At 44.3% G+C, this 25,108-nt stretch overlaps 1 protein-coding gene across 2 annotated transcripts in view; it reads left to right on the top strand.

Annotated features, from left to right (window-relative positions):
* Nucleotides 1–2,193: 2,193 nt before the first annotated feature.
* The window catches only part of CHST15 (carbohydrate sulfotransferase 15), a 103,108-nt gene continuing 80,193 nt past the window's right edge, over nt 2,194–25,108 (top strand). The window contains exon 1 of one of the 2 annotated variants that reach the window (XM_044299063.1): nt 2,194–2,389. The gene's annotated coding sequence lies outside the window, so the exon portion shown is untranslated. Of the gene's footprint in view, nt 2,390–5,830; nt 5,965–25,108 lie in introns of those variants that run through there. The other variant, XM_044299061.1, reaches the window with a different exon arrangement.

Raw genomic sequence — 25,108 nt, 5'->3', positions numbered from 1 at the left:
CGTAGGAGCGAGCATGACTGGAGTGGCAGAATCAGGGGGTAACCACAAAGACGCAAAGTCTTCTGGTTTAAGCAGGGCATGTGCAGTCTCCCACTCGTGTACGTGGGTACTGCAAAGTTCTTATGTTATATTATATGTTTTATCATGCTGTATTGCAACCTTATGTAAAATCCCTGTTAACAGGCTGAATTCACACATTCCACCACTAGATAGGGTTAGCACCATAGTATATATAGTTCAGGTCAGGCCAAGTTAGAAGGAGAAAGTTGGGGGGAGTAGTGGAGTGAGGAGCAGGGGGAGAGAAGGTTCCCTCTCCTCTCAGCCTTCTCTTGGGCTCCACAGCCCAGAAGAGCCAAGACCCATCTCAGTGATCAAGCCAAGAATAGGCAGAGGTGAGACCTACTTCTACAGTACATCCTTCCGGGGTGACCAGTGAAAGAATATTAATATTTTGGATGCAAAATCACAAAGGAGGACATTAGCCATTTTCCTAGGCTTTCAGGGTGAAGGACGTATACAGTGGATATAAAAAGTCTACACACCCCTGTTAAAATGTCAGGTTTCTGTGATGTTAAAAAATGAGACAAAGATAAAGGTCAGCTGCTCTAGTTGGTCTTCCCTGAAATTTTCTTAGTCGCATCCCACAGCAAAAGCCATGGTCCACAGAGAGCTTCCAAAGCATCAGAGGGATCTCATTGCTAAAAGGTATCAGTCAGGAGAAGAGTATAAAAGAATTTCCAAGGCATTAGATATACCATGGAACACAGTGAAGACGCCATCATCAAGTGGGGAAAATATGGCACAACAGTGACATTACCAAAACTGGACGTCCCTCCAACATTGATGAAAAGACGAGAAGAAAACTGGTCTGGGAGGGACCAAGAGGCCTACAGCAACATTAAAGGAGCTGCAGGAATATCTGGCAAGTACTGGCTGTGGGGTACATGTGACAACAATCTCCCGTATTCTTCATATGTCTGGGCTATGGGGTAGAGTGGCAAGACGAAAGCCTTTTCTTACGAAGAAAAACATCTAAGCCAGGCTACATTTTGCAAAAACCCATCTGAAGTCTCCCATAATCATGTGGGAAAAGGTGTTATGGTCTGATGAAACCAAGGTTGAACTTTTTTGGCTATAATTCCGAAAGATATGTTTGGCGTAAAAACAACACTGCACATCACCAAAAGAACACCATCCCCACAGTGAAGCTGGTGGTGGCAGCATCATGCCAAGGGGCTGTTTTTCTTCAGCTGAAACTGGGGCCTCAGTTAAGCTAAAGGGAATTATGAACAGTTCCAAATACCAGTCAATATCGGCACAAAACCTTCAGGCTTCTGCTAGAAAGTTAAACATGAAGAGGAACTTTATCTTTCAGCATGACAACGACCCAAAGCATACATCCAAATCAACAAAGGAATGGCTTCACCAGAAGAAGATTAAAGTTTTGGAATGGCCCAGCCAGAGCCCAGACCTGAATCCAATTGAAAATCTATGGGGTGATCTGAAGAGGGCTGTGCCCAGGAGATGCCCTCGCAAGCTGACAGATTTGGAGGGTTTTTGAAAAGAAGATTGGGCAAACCTTGCCAAGTCAAAATGTGCCATGCTGATAGACTCATACCCAAAAGGACTGAGTGCTGCAATAAAACCAAAGGGTGCTTCAACAAAGTATTAGTTTTAAGTTGTGCATATTTATGCAACCATATTATTTTATTTTTATATTTTTTCTTCCCTCCACCTAAAAGATTTCATATTTTTTTTTCAATTGAGTTGTACAGTTTATAGGTCACATTAAAGGTGGAAAAAGTTCTGAAATAATTTATCTTTGTCTCATTTTTTTACATCACAGAAACCTGACAGGGGTGTGTAGACTTTTTATATCCACTGTAGCCCTTGGCAGCCTCACCGTTATTTACTACAAGTACAGAGAGGTCATCTGTTTGTTACACTGAAGTAGAACAGTAGGGTCAGAAGCCACCGAGGTCGGGATCAGGCGAGGAGCACATATCTCTCTACACAGCCTGAAGTTCTAGCCACCCCTACAGCCTGCTGCCTGGATTTACAGCATACCACCCTCAACCTGCATAAGAGACTGTTTATTCTCGGATGTCAATTGCTGTTAAAAACCCTGCGTACAGTAAAGTTCCTGGTTGGCGTTCACTACTGTCTTCTTCCTCATTTCCACACCAACTACCCTCATCATTTTGCACCACCACGAGGTCACAATGTTACTCACTTCAGGGGCCCAGCCGCACAAGCTTGCTGAAATCCAGTCACCATCAAGGGCACCTCAATCACCACCTGGCCGGTGTCCCCTATAGAAGAGTGTGCCCCGGAGAATCCAGTGCCGTTCGCCCCTTCAATGCAGCCCGGCCCAGGGAGCGTCAAAACTGTGAGTAAAGAACTAGCTGCCACTATTCCTCGGTCCACCGTCACCTCACAAGTTGTACCCCTGTGGCCTGTGTGTTGCACATGCGCGATTTGAGCCCCCAATTTATAGTTTTTTTTAGACTGTATTCCTCTAATACGTGAAGATGCGAATCAGAGGATTCCGGCAGGCAGTTCCGTCGCCGAAATATAGACGCGAATGGGATGCGTTTGTCAGATGGATGCGGATCTGTCTGACAAATGCATTGAAATACCGGATCCTTCTCTCCGGTGTCATCCAGAAAAACGGATCCGGTATAATTTATTTTCACAGATTTAAAGGTCTGCGCATGCCCGGACCGGAAGAACGCATCCGTCAATGCGGCAATTTTAATGCCGGATCCGGTACTAATACATTTCAATGGAAAGAGGGACTGAACTGATGCATCCTGAACGTATTGCTCTCCATTCAGAATGCATTAGGATAAAACTGATCAGTTCTTTTTCTGGTATTGAGCCCCTAGGACGGAACTCTATGCCGGAAAAGAAAAACGCTAGTGTGAAAGTACCCTTAGAAAAAATGGGCAGGTAGGAAAATAGGAGCCGCTTCTATGAGGTATAGGAATTTAGGAAGGATAAAGGACTTCAACAAATTTTCCTACCTATCCACGACATCATAGGAATCTCCAAATTCTGGAGTTCTTCCAGAGAAGGGGTATAATTAAGGGAGAAAATATCCGCTGTGTTATCCGAAAGTTTCACTCCTAAGTAGGTAATGTGTTTACGTGTCCAGGTGAAAGGAAAGGAGGTGGCTAGCGCATTTTGAACGTCACCAGCAAGGATAATTAAAGCCAATTGACTCTGTCAAAAGCCTTCTCAGCATTTGTGCCGAAAAGGGTCAATCTGGTCTTCGTTTGGGTAGTATAATTGATGGCATGGATGGCTCGAAAGTAGCTAGCCCGTCTCTCCCTCTCTCGCTCAAACCCCGCTTGTTCCTGGCTAAAGAGTTTCAGAGGTGCAAGTCTACGGGCTAGGATTTTGGCCCAAGGTTTTGAGGAGCAAAATGGGCTTGTAGCTAGAACAATTAGAGGGATCTTTGCCCTCGTGATGGATGAATAACTGAAAAAAAGTGGCTTTTGTGGTGCATGTGGTCCGCTGCCGACATCCTCCATTGTATGCATTTTTGCTGGGGATTGCCGTTAGCAACGGATCACATGCGGAGGAATTGCTCCCCCCGGTTATAAACACACTACAGTGTTTGGGGTTTTTGAGCATTTCCTCCCATTTAGGCCACTTTATTTCAGTTATTTTTAGAATGTGCCATTGCGTACTGCTGGTAGCATTCTGTTGCACCCGGTAGCCTGTGTCACGTGGCCTGTTATAGGTGGAGGCTTACAGCCCTATCTCTTCTCCCACTGCCTGAGTGATCTCACTATGGAGGGATGTGGGAGCTTGGCTGTAAGTCGTATCCTAGCACCTCTCAGACCGTGTTCACACACCGTAGGTAGTCTAGTGGTAGGAGCCCATGCCACGCTGAGATACCTTGACGGTGGTGCAGACGGGCTCCGATGTGTTCCTGACAGGAATACATTGGCTAAAGTCTTAACATCAGCCTGAGGGGTTAGCCAGCGTTGTCAGCTGCATATCACTGTGGTGCACCTTTCGCAGTGATTTATGTATCTCTTTATGGATGACCCTGATATTCTAATGATTGGCTCCTGAAAGGCTCTCCCCCTGCCAACCAATTAAAATCAGTTGTCCATAGCAACCAATCAGATTCCACCTTTCATTTTGAAAAGCCCCTTTGGAGAATGAAAGAAGGAATCTGATTGGCTGCTATGGGCAACTAAGCCAGTTCTACTTTACACCAGTTTGATAAATGACCCCCATATTTTTTATTCTGAATAGTTACCCTTTACCATCCGTGTATGAGGTTCCGTCCGCACTTAAGCTTCCAGTCTTGCTTTTAAACATTCTACTATATAAGTTTTTTTTTCATCTCTGTCATATGATAATTGCCTTTTGGACTTGAGTAAGGGGCCTTGTACCCCGAAACGCGTCCTCAATAAAAGATCAAAACTTCATCTGTGCTTTGGGTGGTATCTTGCACCTACTGACTATGCAATCAGAGACGCGGCGACGCCATACCGCTGCTCCTTCTTGTGCTTATCTTATGACTCCTCGGACAGGGGATCCGCTGCACTGTTACTCGGCGCCATCTTGAGCGCACCACACTGAGTTGTTTTTTTTTTATATTGATTTTGGCACAGATTCTGCTTATAAAAGCAGCACAGTAAACCCGTGCAACGCAAGTCCCGTTGATTTTAACGGGAAAATGCATGGTAATTTACACAGCATCTTAGTTTTAAAAACTGCAGCGTGGAAAAACTAAGTGACATATACCTTCTTGGCGCAGATCCAAACTTCCCATGGAAATGGGTCAGATCAAAAACTGGGTCAAAAACTACATGGAATTTTGAAGCAGGTTCCGCGTCGTTTTTTTTTTTTCAGCACAGAAAAAACTCAAAACATACCCTAAAGATTTAAAGGGCATCTGTCAGCAGTTTTGTACCTATGACACTGGCTGACCTGTTACATGTGCGCTTGGCAGCTGAAGGCATCTGTGTTGGTCCCATGTTCATATGTGTCCGCATTGCTGAGAAAAATTACATTTTAATGTATGCAAATTAACCTCTAGGAGCAACGGGGGCGTTACCATTACACCTCCGTTCTCTCTCTGCAACTGCTGCCTCCTCTGTGCTTTGATTGACAGGTCCTGTAGTGATCAGGTTTTCACTGCCAGGTCCTGTCAAAGTGCAGAAGGGGCAGCAGTTGCAGAGAGAGCAGGGTCTCTAGGTGTAATGGTAACGCCCCTGTTGCTCCTACAGTCTCATTTGCATATATCAAAACATCATATTTCTCAGCAATGCGGGCACATATGAACATGGAACCAACACTGATGCCTTCATCTGCCAAGTGCACATGTAACAGGTCGGTTTCATAGGTGCAAAACTGCTGACAGATGCCCTTTAATAACTTGATAAATATATATTATTTTTTTTAACAGTGAAATGATCGGCAAAGCTCCAGACCCTAGAATTGCTCTCATTAACCCTTAAACAACCCTGACTACAGTGCATAATGAATGACCTTACACCAGCCTTGCGACGTGCAGTTAGAAGCCTGGGTCACATCTATCCGACCACAGCACTCTGCACATGTTCTCCTTGTCAGGCTTCATTCAGTCTCTTTCTTACCGCAGTTTTGCATTAGTTAAAGCAGCTGTTGCTTTGACCAGAAACACGTCTGGCCGATAAGCGGCTTCCTGCTGTTTAGATAAGCGGCTTCCTTCCTCTTGGGGTCGGTGCGCGGCTACTGCACACATTACGGTAGGGGCTGCGTGTGTTACGGTAGCGGTTGTAGCTGGGAGGGCCGGTCCTGATTGACGTGCGGTGGGCGTGGCCTGCTGCTTTCTTGCAGGCGGCAGGGCATCTCTGGTGGGGCAGATGCCAGGGATGCTGCTGGCGGCCCCGGGTGCCGGGCTGTAGGCTGTGGAAGGATCCATAATCTGCATGGAGGAGGGGGAAGATGCTCTCACAGGTAACTTGTGTCTGGGGGGTGAGGGGGTCGTCTGCTGCATTTTACCCAGTCACAACTTCCCAGAGCATAGTGACAGTGCTGTGTGGTCACAGACAGAGCTCCGCTAGGCAGACTGTAGCATGCCCTGGAGTCAGTGTGCCCACTGCCAGCTGCAGTCCCATAATCCGGCATCCAGCAGTCCAGAAATCTCCACAGTTCAGCTGAAGACTTGATGGGGGATCCTCAGGACGCCCCCGACACAGATGTGGGCTGAGTGCTTGGTGTCAAGTTACAGCAGCCTGATGGGGGTTAATCTAGGTGTTAAACTCATTTAAGGGTTAAGTCTATTGATGACGTAGGTTGTGTTCACACAGTGCGGGTTGTGCCGCTGCATGATGCAGTTTTACTGCGGATCGCCGCCGTTTTGATCAGCTTCACCTGGGGTCGCCGTGGGACTGTGCCCTGAGTGCCCCGAGTCTCCTGATCTTAGACCCCAGACAAGTTGTCAGCTGCATTTATTCTGGTTGTCGGTGCATTGGATTGCATGCATCGGACCCTCACTGCAGGGTATATTCACAGGCGACAGGGTCCATCCACCTGAATGGGGTTGTTCCTGCAGAATGTTGCCTGGGTTTCTGCAAGTGTCTTTCACATGAATGGGCCAGACATTTCTGCAACAAATCTGCCCTGTGTGAATATGCCCTCAAACTAACTTAAAGGGGTGCCCATTGAAAATGAATTGGTGGCCGTGTAAGGCATACAGAGTCCTAGATGGCTAGGTTCTGGCCAGGGGTGCACCACCAAGGAGGCCAGGTGAGGCGATCGCCTCAGGTAGGGGCAGGAGGGGGGCAGCGGAAGGGCCGTGGGCAATGAGGGCTTTCATTGTGGTAAAGGGGTTAGGTTAAGAAATTGGCATGGGGGGCAGGTTTAGTTTTTGCCTCAGGCAGCAGAAAGGCTAGGTGCCCCCCTGGTTCTGACTGTGGAATGCCTCATCATGACGTCCATATGTTACAGCGGAAGGGAACCCTGAGGTTGTCATTGCCGTATGCATGTAAGCTGCTATCCACATACAGGACTGGAGAAGTCCCAGGGGCCACTTAAAGGGGTTATGCCATGTAACATACAGTACATGATAACCTTTAATAAACCTAGAACCAGCCCTGTACCTCACATGGATCCAGAGATCTCCTCATTCATTGCTCCAATTGTTCTGCTAGATTTCAGATTGGCAGCTCAGAGGAGTGTCCTTTCTGCTGTTGCTCTCTCCCGATAACAGCTCAGTAGGCGTGTCCTTTCTGCTGTTGCTCTCTCCCGATAACAGCTCAGTAGGCGTATCCTTTCTGCTGCTGCTCTCTCCCTATCACCGCTCAAAAGGCGTATCCTTTCAGCTGCTGTTCTCTCCCGATCACAGCTCAGTAGGCGTGTCCTTTCTGCTGCTGCTCTCTCCTGATCACAGCTCAAAAGGCGTATCCTTTCAGCTGCTGTTCTCTCCCGATCACAGCTCAGTAGGCGTGTCCTTTCTGCTGCTGCTCTCTCCTGATCACAGCTCAAAAGGCGTATCCTTTCAGCTGCTGTTCTCTCCCTATCACAGCTCAGTAGGGGTGTCCTTTCTGCTGCTGCTCTCTCCCTATCACAGCTCAGTAGGAGTGTCCTTTCTGCTGCTGCTGCTATCTCCCTATCACAGCTGAGTAGGCGTGTCCTTTCTAAGAGGGCTTGCAATTTCTACTATAGCGCTCTCCTTGTAACTGCCACAGCTTCTAACAGAACATACGGCTGATGACCGTTAACGATTTAAACTGAGCACGTGCGACCAGCTTAGTGAGATGGAGAAGAAATAAGGAAAAGAACAAACAGCAGGTGGCGCTATACAGATACATTTTATTGAATAACTCACTGGCTATACAAAATTTGTAATTACATGCAATTACAAAAATATTCAGATGCAGGTGCTGGTTTAAAAAAATGTAGAATATGTTTCATGGAACAACCCCTTTAAGTGTATTGTGGTCATTAATTGTGGAAATACCCGCAAACTCAATGATTTCTGGAGGGATTGGCGGCCGACCTAATATGTGAGGGTCCTCCCGACTCCAAGGAGATTAGGATCGGGCAGTTGGATTTCAACATGTCTATTCCTTTTCTTGTCAGAAAGGCAAGCCGCTGCCGGAGGGGTCGGGAGGGACAGATGTCAGCAAAATGACTGTCCGGCCAACTGGTCTTAGTTTTAATTGCCACTGGAAAAAGCCAAATTAGCTCTTATACAAAATAATGTAAAATTTGTATTCTTGGGTACTTTCACACTAGCGTTTTTCTTTTCCGGCGCTGAGTTCCGTCCTAGGGGCTCAAATCCGGTAATCTGTTCAGGATGCATCAGGATGTCTTCATTTCAGTCTTTTTGACTGATCAGGCTTTTCAGAAAACCGTAGCATGTTGTATTTTTACCTCCGGCCAAAAATCCTGAACACTTTGACTGAACGCCGGATCAGGCCTTTTTCCCATTGACTTGCATTAACGCCGGATCCGGCTTTTGCATGTTAAACCCGAAAAATGTGAAAAAAAAAGTTAAAGTCCATAAATGGCGGATCCGTTTTTTCCAATGCATTTTTTTTACTGTGATCAAAATCCTGATCAGGATTCAAATGTTCCGGATCCGGCGGGCAGTTCCGGTGTCGGAATTGAACGCCGAATTTAAACAACGCTAGTGTGAAAGTAGCCTAAAGTTGGAAGCAGGTTACCACTTATTTACCACTCCCCCCAGCCACGAGGTTGGAGGGGCAGCCAGTCCAGGGTGGCGGGGGTCTGGCCGCTTCTGATCTGTTCACTTCTGAGAAAAGACTGGATGTAAAACCAAAATGAGGATATTTTCCAGCTCTCTTCTTCACTGCTTTGTTGCTCGCCATTGAAGCAAATCAGGAAATGGGTCACAAAATGTACAGAATAAGGGCTCGTTCACACTTGCGTTGTATTCCGGTATTGAGATCCAGCAGAGGATCTCAGTGCCAGAAAAATACGTTTCCGTTTACTCCTCATGCGTACTGACTGGAAAGAGACCCGTCCAGGATGCATCAGGACGTCTTCCGTTCCGGCAGCATTCCGCTTTGTGACCGGATACAAAACCGCTGCAAGCTGCTGTTTTGTATCCGGTCAAAAAAACGGAAAACAATATAAGTCAATAGTGACGGATCCGTTTTTTTTTTCTAGGAGCCTAATAAATGTGATCCGTCACTTTGAGAAACTGACTTTTATTACCTGTGTATACCTGTCGTGTGATCCCACATATGCTCATGCCATTCTGTGAGTGTACGCGCCGTTGCGTCTGGGCCTGCAGGTGGAATACACACTGCCCTTGGAGGAAATCAGTTTATCACCTGAATATTAAAAAACTGGGCCTTTTTAAGGGCTCATGCACTTTTTTTTTTTTTTGCGGCCCGTATGCGAAACCATTTACTTCAACGGGTCCGCAAAAACAACGGAAGGTACTCCATGTGCATTCCGTTTCCGTATTTACGTTCCGCAAAAAAGTAGTGCATGTCCTATTATTGTCTGCAAATCAGGGTCCGAGGCCCCATTCAAGTCAATGGGTCCGCAAAAAATGCGGAACGCACAGGGGGAACACATCCGTATTTCATCTGTATTTTGCGGATCCATATTGTAGAAATGCTATGCCCAGCCCATATTGCTCGTGTGTTTGGTTATTAATAGGTTACTGTTTCCGATCAGCAAAAAACAGATCGCATACAGAAACCATATAGATATGTTTTGTGGAATAACGGAACGGAAGAGGACTTAAATCAAAGAAAAAAAAAAACCTCTGATACGGAACAACGGATCCGTGAAAAACGGACCGCAAAACAACGGTCGTGTGCATGAGCCCTAGGTGGTTCCTGGAAATGCAGACCCTCAGACAGCCTGGGACCTCGCCCCCGCAGGGGTCCAGAAGCTTTTCTAATACCGCGCCAGGGGATGAAGAAAATATCTCATAACCAATAACTCCTCTCTGGTACAACTCGCGTATTGATAATTGTGATCATTGTATTCCGCGTGATGTGGGCATCGTAGGGGGTCTAAACATCCCATCCCTGACAGCCAGCATGCCCACATAACCAGTATCTCACCTTCTGGGACAACCTGTGTGGTATCAAAATGATCAGCCGGATATAATGTACATTATTAAAACATGTCGGGGCCCGAATATCCATTAGTGTGGACGGGAAGCCATGTTTTATTAATATTAATGTCTGCCAGCGGAGTCAGAGAGGTGGAGCATGCACAGGTCATGAGGGCCATCCCAGAAGGCTGGGACAGAATAGGAGGGAGACTCCTCAGCTCCACCCTTTGCCGAATGGGGCTAAAAATGAACTATTGGGAACATTTCTTGGACGCAATTTGGGGATCCGATCAACATTGGGTTGTGCTCCACTTTCCTCCTGTCCCCGGAAAAAACAAAAAGAACAGTGACCACACAAATTGTTGAGTAAGAACCTGTCATGGACGTTCCAGCAACAGGTGGCAGGAGATCGGTGAGACTGGCAACACGTGGTCTGATCTGACAGGTTTTCCTTGTGGATCCATAGGTGTCTGTGTTGTCTGGTAATGGCCACACCTCTAACCTCCAGGTGTTGCTTATGTGGTCATTTAACCTTCCTTATTTATAGTTGCTTCTCCCACTATGCTGTGCGGTTTATAGCTTCTGTGTGGATCTCGGCGGAGTTCCTGGTGCTTCCATAGCCCCTTTAAAGTTAAGTCTTTCCTTTCCCTTTTTGTATTTTGTTTGAGTTCTGTGTGTTGCATTTCCCTATTGTTTGTATTAGGCCTGTAGAAGACTTCTGTTTGTCCTTCCTTTTGGAGGAACAGGTAGTCTCGACCCTGCCATTAGTACCAGGGTCCTATAGGACTCTAGGTATTCATGTGTATGACCTGACCTACCTTTTGGGGTCTGTTCATACTGGTAGTCAGTCAGGATTTTGGTTAGGGTTTTCACTAGAGGTGTCCATTTTCCTTTCCTAGTTCCCAGGCCTGATTCCTTGTCCCCCCCCCCCCTTCCCTCTTATGCTCGGTGTGGTGTTTCCCTCCCACACAGAAGCGTGACAGAACCTTTCTCCTCAGGATAGGTCATCAATATCAGATCGGCTGGGGTCCGACACCCGACGCCGATCATTCATTGAAATGAATGGGACGGCTTGGGTGTAATTACACCTGCTCACCGCTGCAGATGCAACGGCGAGCAGGTAAACAATGAAGAGGAGGCAGCGCTGGCACGGAGCGCACCATCTCTTCAAACAGCTGATCGGCGTCAGGTGTCGGACCCCAGCCGATCTGATATTGATGACCTATCCTGAGGATAGATCATCAATAAATATAACTTGGACAACCCCTTTAAGGGAGATATATACCTGTACCCCGCTGATGTTGCCACCCTGCTTTATTTAAAAAAAAAAAATATGCCTCCTATGCCCCGCTGTGCCCCGCCGGATTTCTTCCGCTCAGTATGATAATACTCAGCAACGGAACAATGAGGAGGAGACGCCAGGGTTTCTCAGTGGGCGTCTCCTTCTCCCTGGCTGTAGCGCTGTCTAATCGCAGCGCAGAGCGTCGCAGCTAGGGAGGTTTTGAGCACGGTCTCCGCTCCAAAATCTGCATTCAAATAGTCCATGTGAACCTAGCCTTACCTATCCTCGATTCTACCGCCTGTCAGCAGAGAGACCGTGTGAACAGCCGCTCATGTATTTCAATCTGCTCTGATACAACGCATCAGTAATATGGAATGTAATAATGGGTTTTCTCCGGCTGTGACAGAAATAGAAAAATGCTTGGATATTATGGTGAGAATTAACCCATGCAGTACCAGAGCAGAGGATCTGGTAACAAACAGTAGTATATTATAGTATATGTCAGCAGCGCTTGCACACATATCCGTATAGAGGATTGATTACTGCAGGTGCCTTTTATCAGGATGTTTTTTTTTTTGTTTGTTTTTTTAACTGGAAATGGCGCCCCTTCTGTTTTACTTATTCAGGACTGTCCCTTGAAGGGGTTTTAATGCATGCGCCGGTTATACAAACTGTGTCACAACATTTCCCTCCACCGCCGTGCCCTAAATATGTCACATACGTAAGGAAACTCTTACCACCGTATGTATAGTATTCAGACATTTCCGACAGTTAATATCAATAATATATTTCCGTGCGACAAGACCCCACACTTCCTACAGTACCATAGGCATTCACAGCATCAATCCAATATGTGTGTATATATATGTACCTGTTTGAACTTTGCTGTCACTTTTCTGCGCGTACTAATCCTCTTTTCTATGCTGGTACTTGTATATTAGAGTGGGATAGGGAGCCCTATGTAATGTGTTAAAAATGAGCTTGCCCTGGCCGGTGGCACCGATCGATGTTAGACTCGCTAGCTCGCGCTCAAATCCGAGCGCTATGTGACGTCACTGAACTAGGTTACGGGCATCTAGGAGTGTCAAAAAAGCCCCAACGCGTTTCGGATAATTGTTATCCTTCGTCAGGGATGTAGACCATTTCTCCTAGTATTCCTTATATAGGGTTCTCCTCCCCTCCCATTTTAACCCTTGGTTCTCTCTCATACTTTTCTCCTTCATTAAAATGCAAATAATTCAATCTGAGTTTAACCCTATTGGTGCTAATGTATTCAGATTAAAAATCCAACGTGTCTCCACTTTAGCCATTTAAAAAAATAAAAATAAATCTCCTCCTCTTTTATCTCAACTATTTCTATTCCACTAAATTGAGTTCCCTCACTTAGGTACTTTCACACTAGCGTTTTTCTTTTCCGGCATAGAGTTCCGTCACAGGGGCTGTATACCGGAAAATAACTGATCAGGCATATCCCCATGCATCCTAAATGGAGAGTAAGGCCTCTTTCACACTTGCGTTGTCCGGATCCGGCGTGTACTCCACTTGCCGGAATTACACGCCGGATCCAGAAAAACGCAAGTGAACTGAAAGCATTTGAAGACGGATCCGTCTTCAAAATGCGTTCAATGCGTAGTGGGGAGCGGGGGAGCAGTATACTTACCGTCCGTGCGGCTCCCGGGGCGCTCCAGAATGACGTCAGAGCGCCCCATGCGCATGGATGACGTGCCATGCGATCACGTCATCCATGCGCGTGGGGCGCCCTGACGTCACTCTGAAGCGCCCCGGGAGCCGCACGGACGGTAAGTATACCGCTCCCCCGCTCCCCACTACCGCTCCCCCTGCTCCCCACTACCGCTCCCCCGCTCCCCGCTCCCCATAAATGGCGGATCCGTTTTTTACAATGCATTTTTTCATTGTGATCAAAATCCTGATCAGGATTCAAATGTAATCCGTTTTCACACATTTTTCCGAATCCAGCGGGCAGTTCCGGTGTCGGAATTGAACGCCAGATTTAAACAACGCTAATGTGAAAGTAGCCGTACTTTCACACTAGCGTTATTTTTTTCCAGTATTGAGTTCCGTCACAGGGGCTCAATATCGGAAAAAAAATGTTTGATTTTATCCTAAAGCATTCTGAATAGAGAGCATTCCATTCAGGATGCATCAGTTCAGTCCCTCTTACGTTTTTTGGATGGAGAAAATACCGCAGCATGCTGCAGTTTTCTCTCCAGCCAAAGATACAGAACACTTGCTGGAATGCAGGATCCGGCATGAAATGCATTAAGTGTTCCGGCAAAACGGATCCGGCTTTCTGGTCTGCGCAGACCTTATAAAAATGCAAAAATAAATAAATACCAGATCAGTTTTTCAGATTTCAATGTCCGTTTGCATCCGGATCCTCTGCCGCAAGTGTGAAAGTACCCTTAAACCCCCATGTGTTTCTCCTTATAATATCGGGATAAGGGGTGGCCATCGTATTTTCTGTGAATATTGTAAATATGTTCCCCAGCTCTCATTTAACCCTTTAAGGACCCATGACGAAGCTGTACGTCATGGGTCCGATCCCTAAACATGGCACCCGCTCGCATGTGCCGCAGGGTTTCTGCTATTTTAAATAGTAGCAGAGACCCGCAACACATGTATGCGATCAGCCACAAGGCAGCTATTTAGCCATCACTGAATATTATGAGCAATCAAATTATTGCCAGTTATTGTCACCCAAGGTGACTTAAAGTAAAATGTTTTTACAAATATAAAAAAATAAAAGTTCAAATCACCCCCCTTTCCTTAAAATAAAAATACTTAACCAATAAAAAAAAATTAACATCATGGGCATCGCCACGTGTGAAAATGCCCATGCTATTAAAATATAATAATATTAATGGCATACGGCAAATGGCGTGGTGGGGAAAAAAAAACAAACTGCCATTTTGCCTTTTTATTTTTTTGTCACTTCAACTACCCAATAATTTTTTAAGAAAAAGCGATCAAAAAGTCGCACACATTTAAAATTGGTATTATTGAAAAGAAAAGATCGTCCCGCCAAAAATGAGCCCTCACACAGCCCAATACACATAGCTACAAAAAAGTTATAGGGGTCAGAATATGGTTATGAAAAAAAAAAAATCCTCAAAGCTTTACATTTTTTTTCAATATTAAAACGCAATAAATATTATACAAGTGTGGTATCGTTGGAACCGTACTGACCTGGAGAATGAAGATAACAGGTACATTTTACCGCATAGTGTACAGTGTAAAAAAACAAATAAAACCTTTATCAGAATTTTTTTATTTTTTTTCCCCATTCCCTACTACATGGTATGCGACCGTAAATGGTGCCATTAGAAAATACAACTTGTCCCGCAAAAAATAAGTCCTCATAAGGCTATGTGAATGGAAAAATAAAAAAGTTAGGACTATGGGAAGGCGGGGAGTGAAAAATGTATGAAAAAAAATATATATATATATATACCTTATTACATGGACAAGTTAATGAGTAAATAACCCCTCGACTATTACATGTGATAGTCTCTTATATCATGCACAAATTAGTCATCTGTGTTTTTTACTTGTGTATTTCTTCCAATTCTTTTTTTTTTTTTTTAACCTTTTGTATACCCCACATGTTCCACATAGGGGGAAAAAAACTTTTAATGGTTGCTTTATTTTTTTATTATTCACCTGTATATTTATGCATTTGTTGATGCCACCATATTCCCCACATTTCTAGCTTTCCTATATATAAATTTGAGGAACTTGGGGATATAATCACCTACTATTTTATCCTCTTTCAAAATGCCCCAATGTTTTTTAATGATGTTTTTAGACATCTTAGTCTGACAGTTATATTGTGTAATAATAGGCAGTATTTCTAATTGTTCCCTATCATTCTTCTCTCCATTTTCATTCTCACATCTTTTGTTCTTAATTAATTCCTGTCTTTCTAATTCAGCTATTATTGTTTTTTGTTCTATTAACCTATCTCTACTGTAAGCTTTTGATTTAAATTTATGTTGTAGTTCCTCTGCTTTCTCATAATCCTCAATTTTTGTACAGTTTATTTTTATTCGCATGAATTGGCTCTTAGCCACTGGGGGAGATGACAACTATCTTGTGTAATAAAACTATTCAGATCTGTGTGTTTTTTATATGTCCTTGTACATAAAATTCATTTTTATTTAATTCTTAAAAAAATTGTAACAAAACAATTCTACTTTCCCTCCCCCCAAATAAAAACCACATCGTCTATAAAATGTTTCCAGAGAACGAGATTCGCCCGGAGCTCACCATTCATGTACCATCTATTTGATCTCTAGGTAGTACTCCCTGTTTTTCTAAAAAAACATTTTGCTGCTTCAAATCCTTCCTCATTTTCTATTATAGTATAGTGATTTTACATCAAATGTACCAATAATATAATGCGATCTCTATTCTATTTAATTTAATATCTGTAAAATGTGCTTAGTGTCTGTCAAATAGGTCGGTAACATCTGGGCACAAAGCTGTAAGTGGAAATCCACATATATCGATAAATTGCTGGTTAGACATTCAATGCCTGATGGAATCGGTCTACCGGGTGATTCCATTGTACTTTTATGGATTTTGGGATTATGGTAGAAGGCCGCAATCCTCGGGTTTCTGATTTCTACAAATTCTGCCTCCTTTTTATTTAATATACCCCCTCCCCTTTGTTTTAATCCATTTAATTTTATTTTTTTTATGTTTCTGTTGGATCTTTCTTTAATATTCTATATGTTTTCAAAATAAACCACTTGCCTCTCCTGCTCCTGTGGATCTCAGGGATGCATATTATCATGTTCTGATCCATCCCCACCACCAAAAGTTTGAGAGTAGCAGTTCACCTAGAGAACAGGATCCTGCATGCTCAATTTCAGGCCCTTCTCTTTGGACTATCTCCGGCCCCAAGGGTTTTCCCAAAGATCATTGCAGAGATGATGGCTCATGTGAGAGAAAGGGACTTAGGGAATGATCACCATCTATCTACACGATTTTTCTTCTCCTCGCCCAGTCAGGTCACATCTTGGAAAAACCGATTACCTGGTTGAGGGAGGTTCTGGACAAGCTAGGATTCAAAATCCCAGAGGTGTCTGTTGTCCTTACACAAAGCTTTATTAATCACATCAAAAATTCAGAGACTTCTTTCTCAGCAGGTAGTTTCGCTGAGGGAGGCTGTGTTGGTCCTGGGGCTCATGACTGCAGCCATTCCGGGGTAGAATGGGCCCAGTACCACTCAAGGCCCCTACAGCTTTCAGATTCTGGAGGTTTGGAACATTCGCTCTCTGTATGTGAGGTTTCATCTATCAACCCAGACGTTGATTTCTCTGGAGTGGTGGATAAATCTACAAAATTTACAGAGGGGTGTTCCTTGGCACAGAGAGCCAGTCCTCTCTTTGACCATGGACGCCAGTCCTTTCAGTTGGGGAGCCCATGTAGAGTCTCTTCTGCTGCAGCGGACCTGGGACTTCGGTTCACGAACCCAGTCTTAAAATTTCAGATAACTGAATGCTATCAGATTAGCGTTGACTCAGAGTCTTCCAATCATCAGGGGCAGAAATGTCAGGATCTATTAAGATAATATGACAGCAGTAGCCCATATCAACCAGCAGGATGGTACCAGAACTCCGATTTATGATGGCCCTAAGCCACCATATTTTCAATCTAGCGGAGGATTCTCTCATCTCTTTCTGCTGTACATCTAAAAGGGGTAGACCACGTGAAAGTAGATTTCCTCAGCCGTCATCATCTATGCCATGGCGAATAGTCCCTAGATCAGGGGGTTTTCAACAAGATTTGGGGTGCCCCAGAGATGGACCTCTTTGCCACTAGGTCAAACAGAAAGGTGGGTGGGGGGGTTCTTTTTTCTGTCACCGAAGGAACAGCCAAGGCTGTGGATGCATTAGCTCAGTCCTGGAGAAGGGGTCTTCTTTATGCCTCCTCCTGAAGCTGTTGCCAAGAGTCCTCAAAAAGATCAAGAAAGATTGTGCTACGGTCATGGTAATAGCCCCTTTTTGGCCAAGGAGGGTTTGGTTTTCAGAGCTCTGCAAAATGTCAATTGCCTCCCCCTGGGTTCTTCCAGTATTCCTGGGACTTCTAGCTCAGGGTCCAATCCTTCACCCAGAAGTGGAGAGTCTTCACCTGACTGCCTGGCTATTGAGAGGAAAATTTTAAAGAGAAGGGGTCTCTCTGATGAGGTTATCAGTACTCTGTTGGCAAGTTGTAAGAAGGTCACTTCTGAGATTTATTTGAGAGTTTGGAGGGCTTTCTGCAAATTTGCCAATAGACCAGTGGATGTTCTAGAGCAGGGTAGCTCAACCTACGGCCCTCCAGCTGTTGTAAAACTACAACTCCCATCTTGCTCGGCTGCTAGCTGTAGGCTTTCCGGGCAGCTGGATGGCCTCAGGTTGGTCATCCCTGTTCTAGAGGTTCCAGATATTCCACTTGTGTTTAGAATTCTTACAGGAAGGTTGGAGGAAAAAACTTAGGCCTAGGAGGAAAAAACTTAGGCCTAGCACTTTAAAAGTGCAAATTTTGGCCTGAAGTGCCTTATTTGAATTTAAATTAGCAGGTCATCCCTGGGTTAAGAGGTTCATTACTGCAGTTTCTAAGTTATCCCCAGTTTGTAAGGATAGGATCCCTCCCTGGGATTTAAACTTAGTTCTTTCAGCATTGACTTCAGATCCTTTTCAGCTGATAGCTAGCATTTCCCCTAAGATGCTCTCTCTAAAGCAGGCCTCTCTTCTAGGAGAGAGTTAGTGAGATTGCTGCTCTTTCCATTGACCAGCCTTACTTAAAAATCGTGGTGGTTTGCATCTTTCTCTCAAGGGAACGAATGTCCTCAGTGAACAGTTCAAAGTATTTGCTATGGAGCATTTAAACTAGGAAAGGGGGCAAAAGAGTGATAATCCAGCAGTCCGATTGGCACCCGGAACAATGCCGGAAGATGCCAGTAGCACATAGGTTAAGAAATGACAAGCTCAGAGTCTTGTCTACAAATGCTCGCAGTTTAGGGAAGATCAATGAACTTGAGGCTATAATGGCATCTGAGAATATAGATTTAGTGGCTGTTACTGAGACATGGTTCAATCAGAGTAATGACTGGGATATAACAATACCAGGGTTCTCTCTATATAGGAAAGACAGAGAAGGCAAGAAAGGGGGAGGGGTGGCCCTGTATATGAAAGATAGCATAAAATCTAATTTAATACAAGTTAGCAAGACCAATTTAGAGTCAGTTTGGGTTACGTTGCTGCTTGATAATCATAAGGTAACTCGTGTAGGTGTGATATATATAGACCACCTAGCCAAGTCAAAGAATTAGATCTACTAGTTGAGGAAATGGCTAAAATGACATTGAAAGGGGTAGTTATCATTATGGGAGACTTTAATCTTCCTGATGTAAACTGGAAAACCAAAATAGCTAGTTCTGCCAGGAGTACAGATATTCTAATTCCCTACTGGGATTATCTCTACAGCAAGTAGTGGAGGAGCCAATGGAAGGAGGCCATTTTAGATTTAGTATTCACAAATGGGAATTTGGTATCTGATATTACTGTAGAGGAAAGCTTGGGATCTAGTGATCACCAGTCAGTGTGGTTTACTATAAGTACAGTGACAGTCACACCACACAATAACAAAAGTTTTAGATTTTAGAAAAACTGACTTTTCTAAAAATTAGATTAGTGGTATACGAGTTCCTCTCAGATTGGAACAGTTTCAATGGAGTCCAGGAGAAATGGGACAACTTGAAAGTGGCACTATTGAAGGCAACAGATAATTGCATTAGGCTTGTCAGTAAAAGCAAAAAAGGAAGAGACCACTGTGGTACTCAGCAGAAGTGGGCAAAATCATTAAAAACAAAAAGATGGCATTTAGTAATTATAAAAAAAAAAGAGGACGACAGGCAAATTTATAAGATTAGGCAGAGAGAGGCCAAGCAAGTTATAGGAGCTTCTAAAGCACAGGCAGAAGAGAAATTGGCTCAGTCAGTGAAAAAAGGCGATAAGACATTCTTCAGATACATAAATGAAAAAAGGAAACTAAAACAATTACCAAATTAAAAACAAAAGAAGGAAGGTATATGGAAGAAGTTAAGAACTAGCTGCAGAGGCGTACATAGGAATCACTGGGCCCCATAGCAAAAATCTGAATTGGGCCCCTTAACCCCGCCCACTACCTACCATGGCCCCTCCCACTTCCTGACTTTGCTCCTCCCATGCCACACCCCCATTAAATACATTTATACATGACCTACAGAAACCGTTAGGGGTTTCCTGGGGGTGACCTGTCACATGGGATATCTGCTGCAGCCTGCAGGTCTCCTTATTTGGGGTGCCATGTTAGGCTACTTTCACACTTGCGTTCGGGTCTCCGCTTGCGAGTTCCGTTTGAAGGCTCTCACAAGCGGCACCGAACGGATCCGTCCAGCCCTAATGCATTCTGAGTGGATGCGGATCCGCTCAGAATGCATCAGTATGGCTCCGTCTGTCCTCCGCTCAGCAGGCGGACACTTGAACGCTGCTTGCAGCGTTCGGGTGTCCGCCTGGCCGTGCGGAGGCAAACGGATCCGTCCAGACTTACAATGTAAGTCAATGGGGACGGATCCGTTTGAAGTTGACACAGTATGGCTCAATTTTCAAACGGATCCGTCCCCCATTGACTTTCAATGTAAAGTCAAAACGGATCCGTTTGCACTATCATGAACAAAAAAAAAAATAATGTTTTTTTTTTTTGTTCATGTTAATGCAAACGGATCCGTTCTGAACGGATCTAAGCGTTTGCATTATAGGTGCGGATCCGTCTGTGCAGACACCAGACGGATCCGCTCTGAACGCAAGTGTGAAAGTAGCCTTAAAGGGAATCTGTCACTAGCAATTTACCCCCAATTTTTTTTTCATGAATTCATGTTTAACAGAGTACCTGTTTTCCATCTGTCTTGTTCTTTGGATTGTGAGTCTTGTCATTTCTTCAAAAAATCGATTCTTATGATATGTAAATGAAGCTGTAAGGAGCCCAGAGGGGCGTTATTCTTTCTCCACGGTGCCCAGGAACGCCCCTCTGAAATGCCGTGCCCGGCTAAGTTTGAAAACTAATAACGCCTCCAAGTTCATCTAAATCGCCTCCCAGAGGCGCGGCTAAGTGCTCAACACCCCCCTCCTCAGTGCCGCGCTCTGCGGCAAACACCCCGATCCTCCTCTCGCCGGCATCCCAAATCCCGCGCAGGCGCAGTGCTGTCAGTCATCTTATCATAGCGCAGGCAATCGCCGGCACTGCGCCTGCGCGGGATTTGGGATGCCAGCGAGAGGAGGATCGGATTTGGGAGGCGATTTAGATGAACTTGGAGGCGTTATTAGTTTTCAAATTTAGCCGGGCACGGCACTTCAGAGGGGCGTTCCTGGGCACCGTGGAGAAAGAATAGCGCCCCTCTGGGCTCCTTACAGCGTCATTTACATATCATAAGAATCGATTTTTTGAAGAAATGACAAGACTCACAATCCAAAGAACAAGACAGATGGAAAAAAGGTACTCATGGATCCATGTTTAATAAAGTACCTTTTTTCCATCTGTGTTCTTCTTTTCCATGTCAGTCTTGTCCTTTCTTCTAAAAATCGATTCTAAGGACTGGAGCCCAGAGGGGCGTTTTTCTTCCTCCACGGTGCCCAGGAACGGTGCCCCTCTGATTAGTGCCGTGCCCGCCTAAATATGAAAACTCTAACACCTCCATGTTTAGCTGAATCGCCTCCCAGAGGCGCGGCTAAGTCCTCAACACCCGCCCCCCTCCTCAGCGCCGCGCTCTGCAAACACCCGATCCTCCTCTCGTCGGCGTCCCAAATCCCGCGCAGGCGCAGTGCCGGCGATTGCCTGCGCCTGCGCTCTGATAATACGGCTGAGGGCAACAGCTACAACATCGTCACTGGGCTCGGCGCATGCCCAGTGACGATGTTGAAGCTGTTGCCCTCAGCCGTATTATCAGAGCGCAGGCGCAGGCAATCGCCGGCACTGCGCCTGCGCGGGATTTGGGACGCCGATGAGAGGAGGATCGGGTGTTTCAGAGCGCAGCGCTGAGGAGGGGGGCGGGTGTTGAGGACTTAGCCGCGCCTCTGGGAGGCGATTCAGCTAAACATGGGGGGGGGGGCCCTGGGGAGAAAAGCAGCCGCATAGCCGGCTGCAGGTCATCAGTGGGCGGGGCCTTATCTGCGCTACGGGCCCCCCAGTGCCGCGGGCCCCATAGCAGTGGCGTGGTCTGCCTCTATGGGCGGTACGCCACTGACTAGCTGACTGCCTCAATGAATACTTCTGTTCATTTTTTATGAAGGAAAAGGACCTCAGTTAGGAAGAAAGACTAATTAATATTTTGATGCATGTGTCTTTACAGAGGAAGAGGTGCTAAGTCAGCTGTGTAAAATTAATGCAAATAAGTCACACGGGCCTGATGGGATACACCCAAAGCTATTAAAAGAGCTCAGCGGTGAACTAGCAAAACCATTAACAGATTTATTTAACCAATAACTGGCAACAGGAGTCGTCCCAGAAGATTGGAAAGTAGCAAATGTTGTGCCCATTCACAAGAAAGGTAGTAGGGAGGAATCGGGCAACTATAGACCAGTAAACCTGACATCAATAGTGGGGAAATTTATGGAAACCATACTTAAGGAGAGGATTGTGGAACATCTAAAATTCCATGGATTAAAAGATGAAAAACAGCATGGGTTTACTTCAGGGAGATCATGTCAAACTAATCTTATTGATTATTTTTTTTTTTTTGATTGATTGGGTGACTAAAATAATAGATGGCGGAGGTGCAGTAGACATTGCTTATCTAAACTTTAGTAAGGCTTTTGATACTGTCCCACATAGAAGGCTTATCAATAAATTGCAGTCTTTGTGCTTGGACTCCCATATTGTTGAATGTGGGTACCTCAGGGATCTTTTCTGGGACCCATATTGTTTTAATATCTTTATCGGCGAAATTGCAGAAGGCCCTCGATGGTAAGGTGTGTCTTTTTGTTGATGACAGGGTTGATGTTCCTGGAGGGATACACCAAATGGAAAAGGATTTAGGAACTAGAGGAATGGTCAAGTCTGGCAACTAAAATGTAATGTTAAGTGCAAGATAATGCACCGGGGCTCACTCTACTAGATCAGTCTCTACTTCTTGGGCAGAGAGGGCCTCCGCTTCTATAGAGCAGATTTGTAGGGCTGCCACCTGGAGTTCCCTGCATACTTTTTCAAGCACTATAGGCTTCAGCTGCCTTCTAGTGAAGGCCTGGGTTTTGGCCGTAAGGTACTTGTCCCACCCTAGATTAATCTCTCTTAAATCTCCATGGGTGCTGTCATAGGCGAAGGGGAAAAATGAGATTACACTTACCAGTAATCGGTTTTCTTTGAGCCTATGACAGCACCCGGCTAATTTCCTTCCCGTAAAGAAAAAAATAATAATAATTATTATATTAATATACATATATATTATTATTATTATTATTATTATTATTATTATTATTATTTTATTTTTTTATTTTATTTTTTTCTTCATGAAATATTTATTTAATGCTAATCTCCTCATGAATTTTTGTATGCCTATGAATCCCCCCCTAAATTTATAAAAAAAAAAGTTAGATCTCCTTCCTTCAGTGTATATTTACTGAAATTATAAACCTTTTTGTCCTGATTTTTGTTTTATTGGTTATTTGATGACTTCTTTTTGATTTGATTTTTATTTATTTTTTACCACTACCTTGTTCTTATTCTCCTTGTCTCTTTGTGCATTACCCTCTTCACCCTCCATCTTTCTCTTTTTCTTTTTATCTATCCCCATATTTATTCCTTTCTCCTTCCATCATTATATTGGATGCTCTTTTTTGTACATTTGTCTCTTTTTCCTTATCATGATGTTGTTGCTGGACTACATCCTCAATGCTCTCCTCACTACAATCTATTAACACATCAATTTGATTACTTTTTTGTACATTTAAATACATCTTTTTTTCTTTTTATTATTTTTGGGGTTAGTGGGGTTCTATAGTTTAGGTAGTTATCTTCTTCTTTCTTCGATAATAGGATGATTTTTCCATATCATTATTCCCACTTTGTAGAATAGGGTTAAACTCAGAGATTAAATTATTTGCATTTGAATGAAGGAGAAAAGTATGAGGGAGAACCAAGGGTTAAAATGGGAGGGGAGGAGAACCCTATATAAGGAATACTAGGAGAAACGGTCTACATCCCTGACGAAGGATAACGATTATTCGAAACGCTTTGGAGATTTTTTGACACTCCTAGATACCCGTAACCTAGTTCAGTGATGTCACATAGTGCTCGGATTTAAACGCGAGCTAGCGAGTCTAACATCGAGCGGTGCCACCGGCCGGGGCAAGCTCATTTTAAAAAAATTACATAGGGTTCCCTATCCCACTCTAATATACAAGTACCAGCATAGAAAAGAGGATTAGTACGCGCAGAAAAGTGACAGCAAAGTTCAAACAGATATATATATATATATATTTGGATTGATGCTGTGAATGCCTATGGTATTGTAGGAAGTGTGGGGTCTTGTCACATGGAACCATATTATTGATATTAGTTTTCCTGCATGTTGCAGCAGTAGCGGTACTGCAGCGTCTGATAGGTCATAGAGGATAAAAGCGCCAATGTAATATAGTTCTTAATTTCCGAAATTTGCTCATGTTAACCGCTTGTCAGCGTCTGAGCCTCCCGTTCGCTACGAGATGCCGCAGTTTAATAGCGCGTCGTTTCTCAGGTATTATATGTGGGTTTGCAGTGATGATCAGGAGAAGGGTTTATGTTGGGTAGTGAAAATGTTCTTTGCATTTACATGACTCTTATTGGAGAGAATCGTTATGATCATTGCAGGGGTGCACCTAGTCTTTCTGCTGCCCGAGTCAAAAAATTGAAACCGCCCCCCCCCTTCCAATTCCAAATTCTCAACCTAACCCCTTCCCCCCCCCCTAACATTACGTATATCGCTACAAAACATACAGGATAATACAGTCGTGGCCAAAAGTTTTGAGAATGATACAAATATTAGTTTTCACAAAGTTTGCTGCTAAACTGCTTTTAGATCTTTGCTTCAGTTGTTTGTGATGTAGTGAAATATAATTACATGCACTTCATAGGTTTCAAAGGTTTTTATCGACAATTACATGACATTTATGCAGAGAGTCAGTATTTGCAGTGTTGGCCCTTCTTTTTCAGGACCTCTGCAATTCGACTGGGCATGCTCTCAGCCAACTTCTGGGCCAATTCCTGACTGATCGCAACCCATTCTTTCATAATCACTTCTTGGAGTTTGTCAGAATTAGTGGGTTTTTGTTTGTCCACCCGCCTCTTGAGGATTGACCACAAGTTCTCAATGGGATTAAGATCTGGGGAGTTTCCAGGCCATGGACCCAAAATGTCAACGTTTTGGTCCCCGAGCCACTTAGTTATCACTTTTGCCTTATGGCACGGTGCTCCATCATGCTGGAAAATGCATTGTTCTTCACCAAACTGTTGTTGGATTGTTGGAAGAAGTTGCTGTTGGAGGGTGTTTTGTGCGGTTCCAATAGTCTCAGACTATAAATCCTGTTTCTGGTCATTTTTTTTTATTATTAAAATATAACTTTTATTTATCATTTATTAAACAAACATTGCCACAAAAACATGAAGTTTTAAAGATACATATGGAGGGCAATATAGTGTTAGGGGCTAAGGGTATACTATCACTACTTGTCAGTAGGTCAGATGATATTATAACTTAT

This window comes from Bufo gargarizans, chromosome 6, assembly GCF_014858855.1.
Source record: "Bufo gargarizans isolate SCDJY-AF-19 chromosome 6, ASM1485885v1, whole genome shotgun sequence".
In the NCBI taxonomy this organism is placed as follows: Eukaryota; Metazoa; Chordata; class Amphibia; order Anura; family Bufonidae; genus Bufo; species Bufo gargarizans.
Note: the sequence above shows the minus strand (reverse complement) of the source record. Positions and strands in the feature narration are given on the sequence as shown.